This window comes from Candoia aspera, chromosome 1, assembly GCF_035149785.1.
Source record: "Candoia aspera isolate rCanAsp1 chromosome 1, rCanAsp1.hap2, whole genome shotgun sequence".
Lineage (NCBI taxonomy): Eukaryota > Metazoa > Chordata > Lepidosauria > Squamata > Boidae > Candoia > Candoia aspera.
In genome coordinates, this window is record NC_086153.1 from 142,087,524 (window position 1) to 142,107,767 (window position 20,244).

Sequence of the window (20,244 nt, forward strand, 5' to 3'; positions counted from 1 at the left end):
ACGAAGCAGGACATAGGCTGATAGAATTTTGCCAAGACAATTCACTCTGCATAACAAACACTCTCTTCCAACAACCTAAGAGATGGCTTTGTACATGGACTTCACCAGATGGACAACACCGAAATCAGATTGACTACATCCTTTGCAGCCAAAGGTGGTGGACATCTATACAGTCGGTAAAAACAAGACCTGGAGCTGACTGTAGTTCAGATCACGAACTTCTTCTTGCACAATTTGGGATCAGACTAAAGAGATTAGGGAAGACCCACAGATCAGCTAGATATGAGCTCACTAATATTCCTAAGGAATATGCAGTGGAGGTGAAGAATCGATTTAAGGGACTGGACTTAGTAGATAGGGTCCCGGAAGAACTATGGACAGAAGTTCACAACATTGTTCAGGAGGCGGCAACAAAATACATCCCAAAGAAAGAGAAAACCAAGAAGGCAAAATGGCTGTCTGCTGAGACACTAGAAGTAGCCCAAGAAAGAAGGAAAGCAAAAGGCAACAGTGATAGGGGGAGATATGCCCAATTAAATGCAAACTTCCAGAGGTTAGCCAGAAGACATAAGGAATTATTTTTAAACAAGCAATGCGTGGAAGTGGAAGAAGACAATAGAATAGGAAGGACAAGAGACCTCTTCCAGAAAATTAGTAACATCGGAGGTAAATTCCAGGCAAAAATGGGTATGATCAAAAACAAAGATGGCAAGGACCTAACAGAAGAAGAAGAGATCAAGAAAAGGTGGCAAGAATATACAGAAGACCTGTATAGGAAGGATAACAATGTTGGGGATAGCTTTGACGGTGTGGTCAGTGAGCTAGAGCCAGACATCCTGAAGAGTGAGGTTGAATGGGCCTTAAGAAGCATTGCTAATAACAAGGCAGCAGGAGACGATGGCATCCCAGCTGAACTGTTCAAAATCTTGCGAGATGATGCGGTCAAGGTAATGCATGCTACATGCCAGGAAATTTGGAAAACACAAGAATGGCCATCAGACTGGAAAAAATCAACTGATATCCCCATACCAAAAAAGGGAAACACTAAAGAATGTTCAAACTATTGAACAGTGGCACTCATTTCACATGCCAGTAAGGTAATACTCAAGATCCTGCAAGGTAGACTTCAGCAATTCATGGAGCGAGAATTGCCAGATGTACAAACTGGGTTTAGAAAAGGCAGAGGAACTAGGGACCAAATTGCCAATATCTGCTGGATAATGGAAAAAGCCAGGGAGTTTCAGAAAAACATCTATTTCTGTTTTATTGACTATTCTAAAGCCTTTGACTGTGTGGACCATAACAAATTGTCGCAAGTTCTTAGCGGTATGAGGATACCAAGTCATCCTGTATGCCTCCTGAAGAATCTGTATAACGACCAAGTAGCAACAGTAAGAACAGACCACGGAACAACGGACTGGTTTAAGATTGGGAAAGGAGTACGGCAGGGCTGTATACTCTCACCCTATCTATTCAACTTGTATGCAGAACACATCATGCGATGTGCTGGGCTTGAGGAATCCAAGGCTGGGGTCAAAATCACTGGAAGAAACATTAACAATCTCAGATATGCAGATGATACCACTTTGATGGCTGAAAGTGAAGAGGAACTGAGGAGCCTTATGATGAAGGTGAAAGAAGAAAGTGCAAAAGCTGGCTTGCAGCTAAACGTCAAAAAAGCCAAGATTATGGCAACCAGCTTGATTGATAACTGGCAAATAGAGGGAGAAAATGTAGAAGCAGTGAAAGACTTTGTATTCCTAGGTGCGAAGATTACTGCAGATGCTGACTGCAGTCAGGAAATCAGAAGACGCTTAATCCTTGGGAGAAGAGCAATGACAAATCTCGATAAAATAGTTAAGAGCAGAGACATCACACTGACAACAAAGGCCCGCATAGTAAAAGCAATGGTGTTCCCTGTAGTAACATATGGCTGCGAGAGCTGGACCATAAGGAAGGCTGAGAGAAGGAAGATCGATGCTTTGGAACTGTCGTGTTGGAAGAAAATTCTGAGAGTGCCTTGGACTGCAAGAAGAACAAACCAGTCCACCCTCCAGGAAATAAAGCCAGACTGCTCACTTGAGGGAATGATATTAAAGGCAAAACTGAAATACTTTGGCCACATAATGAGAAGACAGGACACCCTGGAGAAGATGCTGATGCTAGGGAGAGTGGAGGGCAAAAGGAAGAGGGGCCGACCAAGGGCAAGGTGGATGGATGACATTCTAGAGGTGACGGACTCGTCCCTGGGGGAGCTGGGGGTGTTGACGACCGACAGGAAGCTCTGGCGTGGGCTGGTCCATGAAGTCACGAAGAGTCGGAAGCGACTGAACGAATAAACAACAACAACAACACCAGATCACCAGGTGGAGGGCTTATCTGGCTTGAAAACCATGAAGGCCTTGATAGAAGAAGCTTTATCTTCCAGTTGTACCTGGAAGAGCCAGGGCTGGAATCTAGGACTTTCTGCCTGGAAAGCCCATGTTCTCCCTTTCTCTTATTTTTCTTCATTTGGGTTCTAAAGATCCTTGAATCAGGAAGCCATTCTTTAATTTGAAAATATAGAACTTCAAATCAAATAGCAAAAACATTAATTTAATGCTCTTGTGCTCGCTTGTTGCTAGCATTTCTTTCTTTTACTGAGAAAAGGGGGAAGGATTCTTTTTTTATAAACAGATCACCTTGATTTTTTTTTCCCTTTACAAAGTGGGGGGGGGGGAGAGAGAGAGGTGGAGATTCAAAGCATATATGTGTAAGAAGACAAAGATCTCTCCCTCCCCACCATACTGTCTTCCCCAAACACTGTTTTCCCACCACAAGTGAGGTAAGAGGTTAAAGATTATGAATAGAATGGGTTCATACAAAGAGGATGCAAGAGATTAAAATGTAACAGGAAGCCCCAACTGTTTCAGACAAAAGATTCCCTTCAGTCTTAATCAGAGACCTTGTAAAACAAAAGGTTGCTCCTTCCAGAAAGTAGCAGATCCCATTCAGGTAAACGTTCTTCCCCAGCCAAACAGATCTCCAGAATAGAACAACAAAAGATTCCTTCCAAGGTGAACATTCCAAGCTAGTTGACAAAAACCAGAGCCCAGCAGGGAACCTGGACTATCTGAGAACAGGAAATCACAACCAGCAGGGGGCGTAACCACAGGGCACTTCCTCTCTGAACTCCGGTAGAGTGCATTTTCCCAGAATTCCTAGAGAGTGCCCCTTTCCAAGAAACCAGCCAAGTGCACTTTCTCAGAAGTTCCTAGAGGGCGGGAACACTTTTGCATAACAATACCCAAGCTCTTCTATATGAAGGGCTTGTGGGGAAAATAGAAGTGTGGCCACCTCCAACAGCTGATTACTCTGTACTTCCTGGTCTCAGAAAATAAAGTTCACCTCTGTTCAAGCAATTGCCTAAGTTCCTTTTGTTCCTGGCTTGGAGCAGACCTGGTAAGATTTTTCTTCCAACGTATGTATATGAGGAGTATTTCTATGAACCTTCTCAAATATTCAATACATGTATGCAAAAAAAAAAAAAAAAAGAGAAGGAGGAGGAGATGGGCCTGCTGGCTACGTGTCTCCCTGCAAGATACGAATACTGGTCAAATGCTCAGCAATACCCCTTCAGTAGTAGCAGTAAAGATGCTCTGGAGAAGTATTTCTCAACCTTAGAAAGCTGGCTGGGGGAATTCTGGGAGTTGAAGTCCACACTTCTTAAAATTGCTGGGGTTGACAAACACTGCTCTAAAAAGAATCAGCTGTATATGCATAGGATTCCTCTCTCCAATTATAAAAAGAATCCCTCCTCTTTTTCTTTGTAACTCCAGCATCAGCATGAGGGCACATGGCCAATGTCTTTTCTGGTCCTGCCTAGAAAAGTCTGCAATTGTTCCCTGGACTTTTTACAAACAGATCATGTGTCCTATTGCTCAGCCACATCCTTTCCTCTTTCCTTTTTTCATTTCTTGAAAATAGTGATTATTTTTTGATAATCTGACATTAGCTAAGGCTCTTCCTGATTTCTATTTTTAAAAAAATCATTCTTTCTTTGTTGTTTATTCATTTAGTCACTTCCGACTCTTTGTGACTTCATGGACTAGCCCACGCCAGAGCTTCCTGTCGGTCGTCAACACCCCCAGCTCCCCCAGGGACGAGTCCGTCACCTCTAGAATGTCATCCATCCATCTTGCCCTTGGTCGGCCCCTCTTCCTGTTGCCTTCCACTCTCCCTAGCATCAGCATCTTCTCCAGGGTGTCCTGTCTTCTCATTATGTGGCCAAAGTATTTCAGTTTTGCCTTTAATATCATTCCCTCAAGTGAGCAGTCTGGCTTGATTTCCTGGAGGATGGACAGGTTTGATCTTCTTGCAGTCCAAGGCACTCTCAGAATTTTCCTCCAACACCACAGTTCCAAAGCATCGATCTTCCTTCTCTTGGCCTTCCTTATGGTCCAGCTCTCGCAGCCATATGTTACTACGGGGAACACCATTGCTTTAACTATGCGGACCTTTGTTGTCAGTGTGAAGTCTCTGCTCTTAACTACTTTATCAAGATTTATCATTGCTCTTCTCCCAAGGATTAAGCGTCTTCTGATTTCCTGACTGCAGTCAGCATCTGCAGTAATCTTCGTACCTAGAAATACAAAGTCTTTCACTGCTTCTACATTTTCTCCCTCTATTTGCCAGTTATCAATCAAGCTGGTTGCCATGATCTTGGCTTTTTGAGGTTTAGCTGCAAGCCAGCTTTTGCACTTTCTTCTTTCACCATCATAAGGCTTCTCAGTTCCTCTTCGCTTTCAGCCATCAAAGTGGTATCATCTGCATATCTGAGATTGTTAATGTTTCTTCCAGCGATTTTAACCCCAGCCTTGGATTCCTCAAGCCCAGCATGTTGCATGATGTGTTCTGCGTACAAGTTGAATAGGTAGGGTGAGAGTATACAGCCCTGCCATACTCCTTTCCCAATCTTAAACCAGTCCGTTGTTCCGTGGTCTGTTCTTACTGTTGCTACTTGGTTGTTATACAGAATCTTCAGGAGGCATACAGGATGACTTGGTATCCCCATACCGCTAAGAACTTGCCACAATTTGTTATGGTCCACACAGTCAAAGGCTTTAGAATAGTCAATAAAACAGAAATAGATGTTTTTCTGAAACTCCCTGGCTTTTTCCATTATCCAGCAGATATTGGCAATTTGGTCCCTAGTTCCTCTGCCTTTTCTAAACCCAGCTGTACATCTGGCAATTCTCGCTCCATGAATTGCTGAAGTCTACCTTGAAGGATCTTGAGCATTACCTTACTGGCATGTGAAATGAGTGCCACTGTTCGATAGTTTGAACATTCTTTAGCGTTTCCCTCTTTTGGTATGGGGATATAAATGGATTTTTTTCCAATCTGATGGCCATTCCTGTGTTTTCCAAATTTGCTGGCATATAGCATGCATCACCTTGACAGCATCATCTTGCAAGATTTTGAACAGTTCAGCTGGGATGCCATTGTCTCCTGCTGCCTTGTTATTAGCAATGCTTCTTAAGGCCCATTCAACCTCACTCTTCAGGATGTCTGGCTCTAGCTCACTGACCACACCATCAAAGCTATCCCCGATATTGTTATCCTTCCTATGCAGGTCTTCCGTATATTCTTGCCACCTTTTCTTGATCTCTTCTTCTGTTAGGTCCTTGCCATCTTTGTTTTTGATCATACCCATTTTGGCCTGGAATTTACCTCCGATGTTTCTAATTTTCTGGAAGAGGTCTCTTGTCCTTCCTATTCTATTGTCTTCTTCCACTTCCACGCATTGCTTGTTTAAAAATAATTCCTTATGTCTTCTGGCTAACCTCTGGAAGTTTGCATTTAATTGGGCATATCTCCCCCTATTGCTGTTGCCTTTTGCTTTCCTTCTTTCTTGGGCTACTTCTAGTGTCTCAGCAGACAGCCATTTTGCCTTCTTGGTTTTCTCTTTCTTTGGGATGTACTTGGTTGCCACCTCCTGAACAATGTTGCGAACTTCTGTCCATAGTTCTTCCGGGACCCTATCTACTAAGTCCTTTAAATCGATTCTTCACCTCCACTGCATATTCCTTAGGAATGTTAGTGAGCTCATATCTAGCTGATCTGTGGGTCTTCCCTAATCTCTTTAGTCTGATCCTAAATTGTGCAAGAAGAAGTTCGTGATCTGAACTACAGTCAGCTCCAGGTCTTGTTTTTACCAACTGTATAGATGTCCACCACTTTGGCTGCAAAGGATGTAGTCAATCTGATTTCCGTGTTGTCCATCTGGTGAAGTCCACGTATAAAGCCGTCTCTTAGGTTGTTGGAAGAGAGTGTTTGTTATGCAGAGTGAGTTGTCTTGGTAAAATTTTATCAGCCTATGTCCTGCTACGTTTTGTTCTCCCAGGCCATGCTTACCTGTAATTCCAGGTGTCATTTGACTGCCCACCTTAGCATTCCAGTCTCCTGTGATGAAAATAACATCTCTTTTAGGCGTGTTGTCCAGTAGGTGCTGCAGATCCTCATAGAACTGCTCTACTTCAGCTTCTTCAGCATCTGTGGTTGGGGCGTGTATTTGGATCACTGTGATGTTAGATGGCTTGCCCTGAATTTGAATTGAGATCATTCTATCATTTTTTGGATTGTGTCCAAGCACTGCTTTAGCCACTTTACTATTAATTATGAAGGCTACTCCATTTCTTTTGTGGTCCTCTTGTCCACAGTCGTAGATCTGGTGGTCATTTGATGTGAAGTGGCCCATTCCAGTCCATTTCAGTTCACTGACGCCCAGAATGTCTATCTTTAATCTTGACATCTCACCAATAACCACATCCAATTTGCCCTGGCTCATAGATCTTACATTCCAGGTTCCAATGGTGTGTTGATCCTTAGAACATCGGATTCGCCGTTCACCACCAGCACCGTCGGCCGCTAGCCGTCCTTTCGCCTTTGAGCTAGCTGCATCATCATGTCTGGGGCTAGTTGAACTCATCCTCTGTTCCTCCCCAGTAGCATTTTGACCATTTTCCGACCTGGGGGTCTCATCTTCCGATGGTATACCGACATATCTCTGGTTGTACTGATCCATTTAGTTTTCACGGCAAGAATACTGGGGTGGGTTGCCATTACCTTCCCCAGGGATCGCATTTAGTCTGACCTGTCTGTCTTGACCTTCCCGTCTTGGGTGGCCCTTCACGGTTTAGCTCATGGTATCATTGAGGTGCTCAAGCTCCAGCACCATGGGAAGGTAACGATCCTTTGCTGAAGAGGTTAGGGATAGATTGCCATAAAGAAAACTACAGGGACTTGTCCAGGTAGTCTCCGAGAATTGGACACGATTGAAGGGATTTTAAAAAAATGATATCAGGAGTTCAGGAGCATATTAGGGTTTGGTTTTTTTTTTTTCCTTCAAGTTAGTGTTGATTCCTGGTAGCTGCCTGGATTGGTCTGTGCAGTTTTCTTGGCATGATTTCAGAAGTAGTTTGCCACTGCCTCCTTCCTAGGGCTAAGAGAGAGTGACTGGCCCAAGGTCACCCAGCTGGCTTCGTGCCTAAGGCACGACTTGAACTCACAGTCTCCTGGTTTCTAGCCTGGTGCCTTCACTGCTACACCAAAGTGGCTCTCCATTTTGTGCTTGGTAGTCCATTATTTTTAGTGAGGAACATAGCCTGCCTATGCAAAATCGCAATGATCAAAAGGTGCAGGAAAGAATACAGAGTATTTAGAAATCAGTCATGGTTATCTTAGCAATTGTAGGGAAATGGTTTGACCCTGATTTTACCAGGATATATTTTTTAACTTCACAGTCAAGCTTCCTGCTTTGAATTCTGTAGTAATCTTCTGTCCAAGTACTCAACATCACTGACCCTGCTTAACTTAACTTAACCAGGCAAGGTTCCCCAGGTTAGTTCTTAGGAGCCACCACCTGCAATCACTAATGTATTCTCTTGAGCAATTTCTGCTTCCCTGTTCTGAGTAAGATATTAATGAGCAGCTGAGTTGCTTTAAAGACCATTTTTATTTTAAATTCTTAATGTTATAATTTCACTTAACAATTGGAATGGAACCCATTTCTATGCCTGAACTTATGGTGGTTTTGTCCCTCTGGATAATAGTTTGTGATGCTTCATTTAAATTATGGATTAACTACGCTATCAGCACACGACCACTCAGACACTTTCTTCACAAAATTTCTCATCTAAATTACTACTGAAGCACTGATGCGCATTTCAAATCTTTGACATCCAAAACACTTCTATGATCACAATTAACTCCAATTTATTTTACCAAACAGTCCAGAGAAATATTAGACAAATTCAAATTCTTGTCACTCTGGGAATGTTACTCTGAATGACCAATCTGTTTATCTGTGTTATCTGTTTTGTAATACAGATGGCTCCACAGCTAAACTGTCACATTTCCAGTTAATAAAGAAATTCTTGATCTAGGGATGAAGTTCAAAAATATTTATTGGCCTCCTCAAAGTAAGTTTTAAAAAGGATGTATATTAGATTTCCTGGTTTGGTGTTACAAGAAACTTGAGGACTCTCTGCCCCACATGTCCATCTGTGTTTTGTTTGTGGGGTGGTAGAGGCTTCAAGTCATTAAATGTGTTAATGTAACTGTGGAAAAATATAGCAGTTAAAGAAATAAATGTGATGCTGGAATTTAAGATTTTATGAAGAACTCTGGTTGTATCAAGATTGGGCTTTGGCAAAGAGAATTATTTTACATAGGTTCAAAAGAATTTACACTCCTGTTATATTTTGTTTGTTATATTTTACTGTATTTTTTTTAATAAAAAGATAACAAAGAAATTCTGTTGGCCTCACAAGAAAATCCCTCTACCTTTCTAAACAGTGCTAAGTTACACAAATCAGAGTTCATTGTGAAAAAAATCTCATACTGGGGTCTTGATCTGGTGAGGCCCCTTCACAAAAGTGTGGCAATTCATCTCAGCATGGTGAAGTGCCTCATGCAGCTGCTTTCCTCAACCTTAACAAATTCTAGGGAGGTCTCATCTGCCTTGACCTGGTTGCCATGAATAGCTGGAGACAGAAGGACCTGCTGAATAGTGGGAGTAGTCTTGGTCTTCCTTACCAGACCTTCAGATCATGCTTCCCTGCCTGGCTTGGCACAGTGTGGTTATGGGTTAGGTAGTACTCCTCACTGCCACCACTCATCCCTCTTGAGGAAGGAAATACTTCGAACTGTCTCCCCCTTAACACCAGCTGGTGAGAGAGACTGGTCTCACAGCTTGAATATTTCCTTCTCAGTAAATTGGGATAATAATAATGATAATAACAAGAAGGAAGGAAATGAATTCTACAGCATAAGCTCTTGCCCTAATAGTTTTAAGGTGTGTAGCCAGAGAGAAGCAGCCCTGCCTCCTTTCAAAGAGGTGAAAACAAAAGCATCCATCTTATGAAGAGAAAATCATGTTTATTAAATATAAGAAAAGGAAAAGAATAACTTTTTTTTAGCTTTAGGTAATCAGATGCCCCAGACAATTACAGTTGGATGGAATAAGGCATTCAGTGCTGATAAAATCACATACAGTGCCTCAGTGTTCCATAGCATGCCATGGAGAGACTGAGGCAGAGATTCAGATGGGTAGGATTGGAGGCTCAGATAACTTAAGATGGCACAAAACATACACAAATGGAATGTGCATCACAACAAACTTTACAAAAATCAGAGCCAATTCCCAAACAATGAACACATTCCAACTATCAGAATCCATAACACAAAGGAACTGAATTGCAAATCTTTTCCTGCAACTTCCACTTTACTTCAGGGTAGAGAAATTTTCCACAGCTCCCTGGTCCTAATCTCTGACTCCCATAGAGAGCAACCTTTAATCAAAGTTTTGGGAACCCTTCCTCTCGTTAGTCTCTGTTGAATTCCTAGCCATCTCTGGGTCCTGGTTCAGCAACTTTTCTCACCTTCAGCCCAGAGATGCTCAGCTGTGTTCTTACCATGGCACCCAGCGAGTCTTGTAGTTTCATTTAGAGTGTTTGCCTTCTTCCTGCTCTAACAGACCTTATTCTCTGCTCTGCAAAGGTCTTATTGGCTCTGATTCAGCACCCTTCCTCACTGCCAGTCCCAGAGAAGGTTAGCTTTGCTCTTATCAGAGTTCCCTCCCTCTGGAGCACTGCTTAGTTCTCTGCTTCTCCAAGAAACTAGCTCACAAAAATCATGTGGCTGTTTCCAGGCTCCATCTTCCCTCCATTTTTCAGTGGTGTCTCACTCAGTCTTCCAGGCCTTCTTTCTCCATGGTCCCCCTCTGGTGATCTGTTTCCTTTTGCATCTCTGGGCCATTTTCCAGAAATCTCCCTTCCTTTAATTTACCACAAAGGGCTACCTAAGTAAACCTGAACTTGTTCTCCTGTTCCTGCTCATGTGTTCCGAGCCATTGCTGTCAATGTCTTTGCCTGCCTTCCCATTCACTACAAAGATGCTTTGTTTTGATTTTGGGGTAGGGTTGGGTTTCTCCTGTGTGTTATGCATTCACACAAGTCCCTAAGCAATATTGCCACTTTGTTTAGCAATTTGCCTTTGAAGGAATGTGTTGCTCAAGCTGTCAAAGTGCCCCTTAAACTACACAACCAAAATCTCACATGGTCATATATTTGCATATTCATATAATCTCCTCACAAGCCGATTAGGAGGATTACAGTATCTATCACTCCCTTGTTCTTTAGCTATTGGCTATCACAGAGTTGAAAAACACGAAGGTTGGAGGTAATCTACAGAATTGGGTATCAGCAAGAAAGAATCCTTCAGCAAAGGATCCTTCAGCAAAGGATTGTTACCTTGCCGTGGTGCTGGAGCTTGAGCACCTCAATGATGCCATGAGCTAAACCGTGAAGGGCCAACCAAGACGGGAAGGTCAAGACAGACAGGTCAGACTAAATGCGATCCCTGGGGAAGGTAATGGCAACCCACACCAGTATTCTTGCCGTGAAAACTAAATGGATCAGTACAACCAGAGATATGTCGGTATACCATCGGAAGATGAGACCCCCAGGTCGGAAGATGGTCAAAATGCTACTGGGGAGGAACAGAGGATGAGTTCAACTAGCCCCAGACGTGATGACGCAGCTAGCTCAAAGGCGAAAGGACGGCTAGCGGCCGACGGTGCTGGTGGTGAACGGCGAATCCGATGTTCTAAGGATCAACACACCATCGGAACCTGGAATGTAAGATCTATGACCCAGGGCAAATTGGATGTGGTTATTGGTGAGATGTCAAGATTAAAGATAGGCATTTTGGGCGTCAGTGAACTGAATTGGACTGGAATGGGCCACTTCACATCAGATCACCACCAGATCTACGACTGTGGACAAGAGGACCACAGAAGAAATGGAGTAGCCTTCATAATTAATAGTAAAGTGGCAAAAGCAGTGCTCGGATACAATCCAAAAAATGATAGAATGATCTCAATTCAAATTCAGGGCAAGCCATCTAACATCACAATGATCCAAATATATACCCCAACCACAGATGCTGAAGAAGCTGAAGTAGAGCAGTTCTATGAGGATCTGCAGCACCTACTGGACAACACGCCTAAAAGAGATGTTATTTTCATCACAGGAGACTGGAATGCTAAGGTGGGCAGTCAAATGACACCTGGAATTACAGGTAAGCATGGCCTGGGAGAACAAAACAAATCAGGACACAGGCTGATAGAATTTTGCCAAGACAACTCACTCTGCATAACAAACACTCTCTTCCAACAACCTAAGAGACGGCTTTATACGTGGACTTCACCAGATGGACAACACTGAAATCAGATTGACTACATCCTTTGCAGCCAAAGGTGGTGGACATCTATACAGTTGGTAAAAACGAGACCTGGAGCTGACTGTAGTTCAGATCACGAACTTCTTCTTGCACAATTTCGGATCAGACTAAAGAGATTAGGGAAGACCCACAGATCAGCTAGATATGAGCTCACTAATATTCCTAAGGAATATGCAGTGGAGGTGAAGAATCGATTTAAGGGACTGGACTTAGTAGATAGGGTCCCGGAAGAACTCTGGACAGAAGTTCACAACATAGTTCAGGAGGCGGCAACAAAATACATCCCAAAGAAAGAGAAAACCAAGAAGGCAAAATGGCTGTCTGCTGAGACACTAGAAGTAGCCCAAGAAAGAAGGAAAGCAAAAGGCAACAGCGATAGGGGAAGATATGCCCAATTAAATGCAAACTTCCAGAGGTTAGCCAGAAGACATAAGGAATTATTTTTAAACAAGCAATGCGTGGAAGTGGAAGAAGACAATAGAATAGGAAGGACAAGAGACCTCTTCCAGAAAATTAGAAACACCAGAGGTAAATTCCAGGCCAAAATGGGTATGATCAAAAACAAAGATGGCAAGGACCTAACAGAAGAAGAGATCAAGAAAAGGTGGCAAGAATATACAGAAGACCTGCATAGGAAGGATAACAATATCGGGGATAGCTTTGACGGTGTGGTCAGTGAGCTAGAGCCAGACATCCTGAAGAGTGAGGTTGAATGGGCCTTAAGAAGCATTGCTAATAACAAGGCAGCAGGAGACGATGGCATCCCAGCTGAACTGTTCAAAACCTTGCAAGATGATGCTGTCAAGGTAATGCATGCTATATGCCAGCAAATTTGGAAAACACAGGAATGGCCATCAGATTGGAAAAAAATCCATTTATATCCCCATACCAAAAGAGGGAAACGCTAAAGAATGTTCAAACTATCGAACAGTGGCACTCATTTCACATGCCAGTAAGGTAATGCTCAAGATCCTGCAAGGTAGACTTCAGCAGTTCATGGAGCGAGAATTGCCAGATGCACAAGTTGGGTTTAGAAAAGGCAGAGGAACTAGGGACCAAATTGCCAATATCTGCTGGATAATGGAAAAAGCCAAGGGGTTTCATAAAAACATCTATTTCTGTTTTATTGACTATTCTAAAGCCATTGACTGTGTGGACCATAACAAATTGTGGCAAGTTCTTAGCGGTATGGGGATACCAAGTCATCCTGTATGCCTCCTGAAGATTCTGTATAACAACCAAGTAGCAACAGTAAGAACAGGCCATGGAACAACGGACTGGTTTAAGATTGGGAAGGGAGTATGGCAGGGTTGTATACTCTCACCCTACCTATTCAACTTGTACGCAGAACACATCATGCGACAAGCTGGGCTTGAGGAATCCAAGGCTGGGGTTAAAATCGCTGGAAGAAACATTAACAATCTCAGATATGCAGATGATACCACTTTGATGGCTGAAAGCGAAGAGGAACTGACGAGCCTTATGATGAAGGTGAAAGAAGAAAGTGCAAAAGCTGGTTTGCAGCTAAACCTCAAAAAAGCCAAGATTATGGCAACCAGCTTGATTGATAACTGGCAAATAGAGGGAGAAAATGTAGAAGCAGTGAAAGACTTCGTATTTCTAGGTGCGATGATTACTGCAGATGCTGACTGCAGTCAGGAAATCAGAAGACGCTTAATCCTTGGGAGAAGAGCAACGACAAATCTCGATAAAATAGTTAAGAGCAGAGACATCACACTGACAACAAAGGTCCGCATAGTAAAGCAATGGTGTTCCCCGTAGTGACATATGGCTGCCAGAGCTGGACCATAAGGAAGGCTGAGAGAAGGAAGTTCGATGCTTTGGAGCTGTGGTGTTGGAGGCAAATTCTGAGAGTGCCTTGGACTGCAAGAAGATCAAACCAGTCCATCCTCCGGGAAATTAAGCCAGACTGCTCACTTGAGGGAATGATATTAAAGGCAAAACTGAAATACTTTGGCCACATAATGAGAAGACAGGACACCCTGGAGAAGATGCTGATGCTAGGGAGAGTGGAAGGCAAAAGGAAGAGGGGCCGACCAAGGGCAAGATGGATGGATGATATTCTAGAGGTGATGGACTCATCCCTGGGGGAGCTGGGGGTGTTGACGACCGACAGGAAGCTCTGGCGTGGGCTGGTCCATGAAGTCACAAAGAGTTGGAAACGACTGAACGAATAAACAACAAATCCCTAACCTGTTCTTTCAGTTCTCCGAATGGCACATTCATCACCACTGTAACTGAGTCCATCCACCTTGCTGCTGGATGGATCATCTTCTTCTCTTTCCTTCCATCTTTCCCAGCATTAGTGCCTTCTCCAGAGAGCTAAGTCTTTGCATAATGGGTTCAAAGTAGGATAATTTGAACCTGGTCATTTGTGCCTTGAGTGACAACTCTGGATTGACTTGTTCAATGATCCATCAGTTTGTTTTCTTGGCTGTCTATGGTATTCTCAGGAGTCTCTTCCAGCACCAAAGTTCAAAGGTGTCGATACTCTTCCTATCTTGCTTCTTCAAAGTCCAACTTTTGCTTCCATAGAGTGTCACAGGGAATACCATGGCTTGCACGATTCTGATCTTTGTACTTATAGACACATCACGGTATCTGAATATCTTTTCCAAGATCTTCGTGGCTTCTCTATCAAGTGCTGGTCTGCAGCATATTTCTTGACTGCTTGTTCCTTTACTGTTGCCGGTTGATCCTAAAAGGCAGAAGCTATCCACCACTTCAATATCTTCATTGTCAATTTTAAGGCTGGTTGTTCTACCCGTTGTCATTAATTTGGTTTTCTTTATATTTAATTTTAGTCCCATTTTTTCACTGTGCTCTTTGACTTTTAGTACTTGGGCTTGCAGATCCTTTGCATTTTCGGCTAACAGGGTAGCGTCATCAGCATAGCGCAGGTTATTGATCTTTCTTCCTCCAGTTTTAAAACCACCCTCATCTTTTTGCAATCCAGCTTCCCTTAATATATATTCTGCATATAGGTTGAATAAATAAGGGGAGAGTATGCAGCCTTATCTCACTCCTTTGGCAGCCTGGAGCCTGTTTCACCATGTTCTTTCTGGATTGTGGCTTCCTGACCTGTATATAAGTTTCTCGTGAGGACAATGAGATGTTCTGGGATTCCAATGTTTCTGAGCACTTTCCACAGCTTGATGGGATCAACATAATTGAAGGCCTTTCTATAATCGATAAAGTACATACTGCCTTCTTTTTGGTATTCTTTTGTTTTCTCAATTATTCAGCATGCATCAGCAATATTGTCCCATGTCCCTCGGCCTTTTCTAAAGCCAGCTTGAACATCTGGCATCCTTTTTCCCATGTAGGGCTCTAATCTGCATTGGATAATCCTAAGCATTATTTTGCTAGCATGTGAGCTCCATCGGAGGCAACAAAATATCTGGGCATTTGGAACTTTTGAAACTATTCTTTAGCATAAGTTGGCTCAGCCTTTTCCAAATACCATTGCCACGATCGTATATGCAGCTTGACTGTGTGAGACATACAGGGCAGTGGCTCTACTGAGCTGGAAGAATTCCTAGACCTACTGTGGCCAGAAACTGAAACTTCAGTACACTGAAACGCTCCTCCTGGACTGCATCTTAATTTGAATATTTATATACACTATTTCTATTCATACTCTCTGTTTGAGGGAGTCAAGAGTTGGTTTCTGGCAGCCATTCCCATTTTCCATCTAATGTCCCAATAGTTGATTCTTTCCAGTACCTTGGAATAATTCAAATGCCAGGACAACAGACTATTTGCAATTAAGCATGAAGATAAAAACACTTATGTGTAAAGGTGGCTTTCTACATATGGAAGGAGCCCTTCCATGTACAGAAGGGGTGGGGATTTGCCTACAGGAAGATTCCCACTGAGACAAAAGGTGGGAGGCTAGTTTTGCCAATTCACTTTTTCCCCCTCTTTGCAGACCTAAGTTCTACTTCTTATGCTATTCAAGGTGATTTAAGTACAGATATCTGTAGACTGAGAAGGACATTAGCAAATGTTTGTGTATTATAAATGAGAATATCCCTGGATCAGGATGCTTTCTGAAAATGGAAGGGATGTTTTGGGTACAGCCCATGAAGAGTCTTTAATAGGGAAGTGTCTGTGATATATGTGCAGATGTATGTGCCTCAGATGGCACATTGCAAAGGATCCTGGAGTAAGCCCGTATTAAAGAGGCATCTTTGCCCTTTCATTAAAACAACAGCAGCAACTAGATCCTTAATTCCTAATTAGTCCATCATTCCCACAACTGCACTTGAACTTTCTACAGTTCTTCATAGAAAAGGAGGGGGAAACTCCTAAGGCTCATTTCATTGCTATGACAAGAATGTCTCTCAGTTTTCATTACAGAAAAACAAAAAAACAAAAAAATATCAAAACCAAAGAGAAACTCCAGTGCCTTTCATGGGTGCCTTGGGAAATAACATAACCTTTGAATGCATTTCAGCAGTCTTGAAATCAAATCAGGGGGGTGTTAAACATCAACTTGGGTATTTGTAAGTTCATTAATTCATACTGACATTCAGCAAGTTGACTATGATGTGTATTTATGACAGTTTATAATCAAAATGATCTATTTTTTTCATTTATTTTTACAATGAGTCAAAGAATTTCTGAAACAGGTATCCACATTATGTTGTAGTCTAAATACATAAAAATATTTTTCAGAAAAAAAACAATACAAAGTATTTCCAACATATCCTTTTAAAATTAAAGTTGCCTTGGTATCTACAAGAACCACTTTTTCTTTTTTCTTTTTTAATATGTAATTTTTATTAAAACTTTTAAAAAAGAAGATAAAAACTACTACAAACTAATATAAAAGAAAGAAGAAAAGAGAAAAAGAAAGCAAAGAGAAAGAAAAAAGTGCAAGAAAAGAAAAAAGTTAAATAGAAAGGAAAGAAAAAAGATACAAAGCAGTGGCTTCCAATATTCTTCACGGTAGTTATAAGTGCAATTATATTTTAACCTCTCTCTCTTTTATTGTAAACTGCCTCTTGAGTTGGGAAGCTTCTGTACAGACCTGAGCGCTGGGTGCTTTGGAAATGGAGCCGCCCTGGGGTATCCCCGCTGTCCTTATTAAGGGGCTCCTGACAGCCTCTGGGAGTTTGGGTATCAACTTGTTTGGTGTGTTATGATTTTTATTTCTTTATGCTAAGCTTTTTATGCTTCTATTTAATCTGCCTAAACTGCGTTTCGGTTTAAATCTGTTTGCTTAAGTTAGTAAGAGCCAGTTTGGTCTAGTGGTTAAGGTGCTGGGCTAGAAACCAGGAGACTGAGAGTTCCTTTCCTTAGGCAGGAAAGCCGGCTGGGTGACCTTGGGCCAGTCTCTCTCTCTCAGCCCAACTCACCTCACAGGGTTGTTTTGTGGGGAAAATAGGAGGAGGAAGGAGTATGAGGTATGCTCGCCGCCTTGAGTTATTTATAAAAATAATAAAGACAGGATAAAATAAATAAATAAGAAAGCTTAAACTCTCTTTATCCACTGGTGGGCTTATTGTCTCTGGATCTAAAAGAACCAATTGTCTGAGCACCTGATCACTGCTTGGACACTTGGCAGAACAACCTCTCAGCAGCTTTTGAAACCATTGATCATTCAGCTTCTGGGCTGACTCTGGGGGGTGAAATTAAAGTTGCTGTTGTGTCACCATGGTTCTCATCCTTCCTCCAGGGTCAGTTCCAGTTGGTATTCATAGGAGAAATCAAGATTTCCCCACTCCCATTTAACATCTCCATAAGGCCCCATTGGCATGAGGTCATAGTCTTTATGTGGATAATACATAGCTTTACATCTTAACCCCAGGTGGAACAGGTGATGTTGATGCTTGTTCTGGTGCCTGAAGGCTATTAGGGTCTGGATGAAGAGGAATAAGCTCAGGCTCAACACTAGCAAGACCAAGCAGCTTTGGATTCAAGGACCGTCTGGTTCCAAAGAATTGTCAGTGCAACCTCATTCCAGATGAGGTTGCACTTCCCCAGATGCAACTCATGTACAAGTTGGGGATCCTGAACTTGGGGCTTTTGCACAAAGAACAAGTAGGCCTCTGCATAGAACCATCTTTAGCACTAGTTATAATCTTTCCTGGACTAGCTGGTCCATCTCATGATCACTGACACCTTATTCTCCTTCTGTTTGGATTACTGAAACATGAACTACATTGGCCTGGTCCTGAAGATCACTCAGAGGTTAGTCTAGAATATGCAAGTAGTAATTGGTGTTTCCTCTCATGTAACACCAGTATTTTGCAAGCTGCACTGGTTCTCGGTACAAAAGTGGCTTCTGGCTGCAATTCAAAGTACTGATTGTTATCTATAAAGTTCTTCATTGCTTAAGACCTGGCTCCCTTTCTCCAGTTGTTTCTGTCCATCTGGTAAGATCTGGCAAGACTAGCTCACTTTTGGTCCTATTGGTAAATCAATGTCATCTGGCATTGCTGTATAAAGGTTTTCTCTGTGGCTATCACTGCACTTTGGAACAGCATTCTCCTTGAAGTTTGTACAGCCCTGCCAATGTTATTGTTGCATAAAGCCTTGAAAATCTGGCTTGCTTAGTAAGTTTTTATTGTTTGATAATAGGCCTTAATCGTTTTGTAATCTTCTTCCTCGTCTTTCTCTTCTTTCCTTGTTTACTTTAATTATTGTACACCACCTAGAATTGCAAAGTGCAGTTGAGGCAGCCTATATGTTTGTTTGTTTGATTGATCAATGGATAAATATACAGTTCCAGTTAAAGGAGAGGCCTGCTCTTGAGACCTGGTTGGAGAATTTTTGCTCCTGTGAGAAACTTAAGAGGAATTGTTTGCTCAAACTTGCTACAGGATTTTGAAAGGGCATTTGTGGCCAGCTCTATTAAATATGCAGTGAACCCAGATGGGCAGGTAGAAACAGATTTCCCCATTCCCTCCTCCCCCAACAACTCCTTCAGAATATTATCCTGCTACATTCTTCATGTGGAGGATGGATAGGAAAGGGAGGATCCCTCAAAATTGGGTGGAAACACCTTTAGGTTGCTACACTAGCTACTGCTAGTTCCAAAGCCCTTCCTGCATGCTCACTGTCACAAACAGTGGAGGTTACCCAGGATGATTCCCTCCAGAAAGTCCCTTCTCTTATGCATTAGACCTACTAAGAGTGGAAGGCTGTAAGTGAAATGTGTTAGACTCTGTGAAGGCAAATGCTAATAAAGCCTGCCAAGTTTTGTTATTTAATCTTACCTCTTGATTTCTAAGTATGTCTGTGGGCCTGTGTTTGGAACTGGATGCAAGAGAAGCAATAAATCCCTGATCGATTAAACAGTAATAACCATAATCACATCTTAAGCTAACAGGTATCATAATTTATGTTCCTCTGTTTGTGATAAGATTCTAGATTTTAATGGCTATTCAACAGTCTTATAGTCCCAGTGCAAATACTCCACTTTGTGGTTAAGCAGTGAGTTATTCTACTGAAGAAATGAGCTGTACACCACATACCACTTAGCTTGCGATAGCCACATTAAAGTCAGTGGGACTGCAGTGGAATGAGGCCATGATAAACTAAGACTAAATTAAAATGTCCTTAGGCAGAAGTATTGTTAACATCCACAGTGTTTGTTTTTTCTAAATTTCTCTGTGGTGCAATTGGTTCACTGGCTGTTCACTTGAAGTATCTAAGACAGTCCTGAAATACATCAATTTCTTTTCAGTCTCAGGAGGGTTAACCCGGCATTTAATGGAACTGTACAAAATGCAGCCTTCCTGTATTTGTGGCCTCCTAACTACCATTTCATTTTTTTTCCCAACATCCTGAAATATCCAATGTATTGTTGCTCTGGGATATGAAAGCATGCAGTAATCTGGGACACCATATTAAGTTTCTCATCTGCATATCTGAGATGGTTAATGTTTCTTCCAGCGATTTTAACTCCAGCCTTGGATTCCTCAAGCCCAGCATGTCGCATGATGTGTTCTGCGTACAAGTTGAATAGGTAGGGTGAGAGTATACAGCCCTGCCGTACTCCTTTCCCAATCTTAAACCAGTCCGTTGTTCCGTGGTCTGTTCTTACTGTTGCTACTTGGTCGTTATACAGATTCTTCAGGAGGCATACAAGATGACTTGGTATCCCCATACCGCTAAGAACTTGCCACAATTTGTTATGGTCCACACAGTCAAAGGCTTTAGAATAGTCAATAAAACAGAAATAGATGTTTTTCTGAAACTCCCTGGCTTTTTCCATTATCCAGCAGATATTGGCAATTTGGTCTCTAGTTCCTCTGCCTTTTCTAAACCCAGTTTGTACATCTGGCAATTCTCGCTCCATGAATTGCTGAAGTCTACCTTGCAGGATCTTGAGCATTACCTTACTGGCATGTGAAATGAGTGCCACTGTTCGATAGTTTGAGCATTCTTTAGTGTTTCCCTTATGTCCCTGAATATATTAAACTGAAA